At 53.2% G+C, this 5,152-nt stretch overlaps 1 protein-coding gene across 1 annotated transcript in view; it reads right to left on the bottom strand.

The window, feature by feature from the left end:
* The window catches only part of Mpped1 (metallophosphoesterase domain containing 1), a 64,852-nt gene extending 64,188 nt beyond the window's left edge, over positions 1–664 (bottom strand). Inside the window, exon 1 of the mRNA XM_004642389.1 lies at positions 406–664. The gene's annotated coding sequence lies outside the window, so the exon portion shown is untranslated. The remainder of the gene's footprint in view (positions 1–405) is intronic.
* Between the last annotated feature and the right edge of the window lie 4,488 nt (positions 665–5,152).

The raw sequence follows: 5,152 nt of genomic DNA, 5'->3' as shown, positions 1-5,152 counted from the left end.
GCAAACAGCTCAAAGGAGAAAAGCAACATCTAACCCAGTCCCCGCTTGTCCTGAAGTGATGGGGTTTTCCACCTGACCTCCCTCTGAAGACACAGGGGGCTTCCAGACAGAAAATTCTGGCCGGCAGCTGGAATTAGTGGCTCCATTGAATGAGCTGATGAACTGAGTAGCTGCAGGATTCCACAAATACAGTGAAAATTAGCCCATATTCCTTGAGAAAGCCTCAACCGCAAGTGACTTTAAAGCATCGCCACTTAAAAACCTTTTAGCTCAGCCCATTTTGAATTATGACTACACGATTTTAAATTACACTTTCTACTTCCTCAGTGCCCCTCCCCGCAGTTGCTGTAGCTTCACTTTCCAATTACGTACTTTTATTTCAGAATGATGAGGAATGCTCCTTACTGGCTCATGTCCTGTCTGCCACAAATAGCTGCTCACTTATTCCCTTAATTTTAGATCCGAATGCAATCGGTACACCCGGCTTGCCTTCAAATTCTGAATACGCTCTCCTTCCACTGCAGAGAGGGCGGCAGGAGGTGCAGAAAAGCCCGAGAGCTCGGGCAGAGAACTGTGTGCGCACACCCGAGCCCAGCTCCATGCATTATAATAATTCTTGGCGTTTTCTATATCCATCTAACAGACCAGCAATCACATAAATAATAGTGAGTGGACTGATTTTCTTCTGCAAAGTGCTATGTCCTAGTTTTCAAAATAAAGCTGGCGGAGACGCGAGCATCTGCCGAGTTGGAAGGGCAAGCAGCTCGGATCCAGCGCAGCCACGCACGCAGACTTGCCCGGCTCGAAAGGGAGTGAGAGGCAACGGTGCACGAAGTCTGCAGCCCACGTCCCTCCCCGCTCACCCCTCCCCGCTCACCCGCTCACCCGCTCACCCGTGGCTCTCACTCAACAGCCTCAGGGCTGGGGACAGGCAAGATGGTCCAGGTAGCTCAGCATGTAAGTTCAACTTGCAAAGAAAGTCACCGTGGACTTCTAGCCCCCGTGGAAGCCTGTGAAGCAGATGTCAGGGGGCATATCAGTGCGGCTCGAGGGCAGAGCTACCCTTTGGGCTGCCTTTTGGACCATGGCCACGTTTATGATCTGCTCAAGTGTATGCTTTTTGCGTTCAGAGGGAATCCACAATTAAAGATTAAGCCACCAAAGGATGGTTAATTAACTAATATCCCTGAATAACAGACTTACAAAAGCAAAACTCCTCTGCCCAGTCCCTATCCTCACCGTCCCTGCAAGCAGGGAGGGGCGGGAACATCGTCCTTTTCCCGTGCCCTGAAGCACCAGGAAGGGCTGCGTTAGGAAGGAGGAGGCAGGATGCCGGAGGGGCTCATGTTTCTCAGGTAGCCTGTGCAATCTACTCTGTCACCTCGCAGGCTGCAGCGCCACATGGAAAATGCAAAAGAATGAAATGGAGCCAACGACTGTGAGGGATCGAAAGCGCCATCATTTTCTCCCGAAAGTGCAGAGATTAGCCTGAGTGAGGCCAGCGGTGTCTTCCTGTGTGCCACAGTCAAGTTACACGGCAGAAATAAACTCTCAGGTGTAGATGCAGGTGGTGGAAGGGGGCCTACTCATGCCTGGCTCTGAACTCTGTGAGGCTCACAATCCACCAGAGGAGAGAATTTTTTTATTTTTATTTTTTTAGCCACTTCGTTCGTGACGAGTGATCAGGTTCTGCCATCAGACTGCCCGAGCTCATATCTAAGAAAACCCTCCAAACAGCAATTCGCACAAAGGCGTAGAAGGACCAGGAGACACGGCAAGCCACTCTGAGCTCAAAATTAATACACGCTATCTCCATGGGGCAAGGCTGTATTATGAAACAGCCATAGGTATTTTAAGTAGAAATAGAGCATAACTAAATCTCATCTCGCTGGAGGCAAAATGTCCAAAGAAAGTAAAATATTTGTGTTGCCTGCAGACTAGTCAGGTCATGAGTGACAGAATAGTGAATTTCATGAATGAGGAACCCCTAACTTTCATCTGATACCTGCCGCAATGAGGGGCTTCTTTATTTTTTTCTCCTTTTCCTTTTTTTTTGTTTGTTTGTTTGTTTGTTTTTACACTTTTTTTCACCTCTTCAGAAACAAACAATTCCAGTAGCAGTCTGGAGGGGATGTGGGGTGGCGATGACACAGTGTGGGACAGTCCGACACGGGAGCCACAGCTACAGGGAACAGCCTCCTTTCCCTGAGGGTTGGCATAAGATGCCTCTGCCCTTAGAGGGGGAGGACCAGAAGAAAGGCCCCACCAGCAGGCCTGGGTCTCACCTGAAGGGCCAGCACCTTTGACCAGTAGGTACACAACACAACTCCTGGGTCCCAGCAGCTGGAGAGCCCTGTCTCCCTGGTCCTCTGCTCCAGAGCCACAGGCAGACAAAGTACCACTGTCACATGGAAAGATCTAGGGGAGCAAAAGAATGAAAGAGGGGGTGCCTGCAAAGACCCTTTTTTGCTCCTTGCAAGAGAGGGGCTGTGGTGGAGATGTCACATTGTCACTTTAAAGACTTTGACAGACAATCAAGGGATGACACAGAAATTCCACCCTTAGCTACAGTCCAAGTGACTTGAAAAGCATCCACTAACCTCCACTAATTGTATTTTTTCTGTGCGTAATATTTACTGGTTAAAAGTCTTTGCCTGGCCGATTAATTTCCTCTGCCTCACTTATGCTCAGTTCATGAGGTTGGGGTCAGACAAGCAGGGGCACTGTGGTAAAAGATGACTGTGCTTTGGTCTGGATTTTCTTTTTATTTTCCAAGTCCAGAACTTGTATCCAAAATGCTGATTTTTCTTCAAGCAGGTTCCCCTTCCATGAAATCCGGCAACCAGCTCTCCTTCCTCCAAGTAAAGAGAGATGTTTCCTATGGTGGGGAGGACAGAAGAGGACCCCCACACACACACTTCCCGCGCTTCTAGCAAGACAGGCAGCAAGTTCAGGGGAGAATGGATAGCCTTACTCACTTTGCTTTGTGTGTTCCTGGTGTACTTTGAGCACTGGGAAGAAACCCCAAAATTCTCATCTTTCACCTAAATCTACAACTGTTTTATTGTCCATAAATGCAAACCAGAGGGCACCAGCCACAGTGGGCCTGAGAGGTCCTAAGAGCACCACCCAGGGTGGCATCCCCAGTACCTCATCCCCTGTGCAGGAGGTACATCAGCATTACCAGGGGTCTGATTCAATCCAGGTCTTTCGAAATTCCTGGGGTGGTGGAGGAGACAGGCAGCCTCATGCCGAACAGCTTTGGAACACTCCATGAAGCCTCTGGTGCATGCCTGGCTCATCGCCCTCCCAGTAGCCATCGGCCAATTAATGCACCTCCACCGAGCGAGCGCTTGAAGAGCTGTAACCATTTCACCGAAATCCATCTTGAGAAAAAAGATTTTACAAGTGTTGAGGGGCTGCCACTCGGAAAGCCAATTTGCAGGGAGCTGGGCGTTGGGAAGCGGTTTGTTATGCATGGTTCCCACACAGGCGTCCCCTGTAGACTGCGTCTTGCTCCGCACTGTTCCCCAGCTCCACCACTCCAAAGCTCCGGCACGTTCTCCCCTGCCTCAGCCCAGCCAAACCCACAAGCCCTCTCCGCAAAGGGCTTCCTGTGGACCAAGGCCTGGCCTCCAGCTGGGACAGAAGCTCAGACAGCAGCCTCATGGGAATAGCCAGGTGAGAGGTCGCTTGGCAAGTCGCTTGCATTTCTTTTCCCTCCAGCTAAGGCCATCAGGCATGAATGGCATTGGTGTCCAGCTGCCTCCATGGTCACACACCCTCAGCAGACCCCGCTAACAAGTCCCCAGCACCATTCAGCTGCTGCCCAGCCAGCTCCTCGGCCATTCACTTTTGTTCCCTCACTTTAATTTCGTAATTGTTTTCCACTTAGCAAACCCTCCTCCAGCCATTCAGTGGGAATAGGGAGGCGGGGGCAGCCAAGCTCTCAGGCCGGGGCTGGGGGTGCTGGGAGAGGGGCCAGCCCAGCTCTAAGGAAGAGACACCGGGGAAGGTCAGCTGGACAAGGTGGGGGACAGGCACTCCTCACCCCACAGCACCACCCAGCCTGCACCCAGAGGGGGGTCCTGAAGCCCAAGGCTGGCTGCCTCCTGGGCACAGCCCCCTCTGTCCCTACTGTGGCCAGGGAGAATTCACTGTGTATGAATCTCTCTCCTATAAAGTCCCCGAATAAATACACAAGAGACAGAGCCGCTCCTTAGCACGGGCAGCCTGTGAAATACTGCCTTTGAGGCCTGGGACTTGTCTGGTTAGTCACTGAGTCCCCAGCTGGGGACAGAGCAGACTGCAGTAAATATGTGTTGAGTGAATGAGCAAGTGGGTAGATGTGTGGATGTGTGGATGGGTGGGTGGGTGGGTGGATGGATGGATGGGTGGGTGGATGGATGGATGGATGGATGGATGGATGGATGGATGGATGGATGGACAGGTGGGTGGATGGATAGATGGATGGATGGATGGATGGATGGATGGATGGATGGATGGATAGATGAATGGGTGGATGGATGGATGGATGGATGGGTGAGTGGGTGGGTCGATGGGTGGATGGATGGATAGATGGATGGATAGATGGATGGATGGATGGATGGATAAGATGGATGGATAGATGGATGGGTGGAGGGGTGGGTGGTTGATGGGTGGATGGATGGATGGGTGGATGGATGGGTGGAACCGGACGAAGTTTCCAGCAATGCTTACCCAAAGTGGGCACTAGAGCAGCATTTCCCCCATCCCGCCAAGTGCCCAGAGGCTTCAGGGGTGCACAGTAGGCTCCCCGTGGCCCAAGACAGCTATTGTTACCACGGGCATCGCTGCTTGCACCCCACCAGCCCGCTTCTCTGCCGGCCACTCCTGCAGTAACCAACAGCGCTCGGCGAGCGGGCGAAAAGTTTCGCTGACCTCGCGGCCGGCCAGAGTCCCGCGCCCCGCGCCCCGGCCGAGTCCCCTTCCAGTCCGTACCCGCTCGGCAGCCCGGATGCCTGGGGCGCGCGGCCCGGCCACCCGCACCCGGCAAAGGCGGCCAAAGTAACTTTGCGGGCGCCCTGCGCAGCGCCGCGGGTGTCACCCCGCGCCTGGAGAAGCTCGGGCCGCGGCCCCGCCCGCATGCCCCCACCCCGGCCCCGGCCCCGGC

The sequence above is a fragment of the Octodon degus genome, unplaced genomic scaffold (genome assembly GCF_000260255.1).
Source record: "Octodon degus isolate 3935 unplaced genomic scaffold, OctDeg1.0 scaffold00153, whole genome shotgun sequence".
Lineage (NCBI taxonomy): Eukaryota > Metazoa > Chordata > Mammalia > Rodentia > Octodontidae > Octodon > Octodon degus.
The sequence above is the reverse complement of the archived record's forward strand: the minus strand, read 5'-3'. Positions and strand labels throughout refer to the sequence as shown.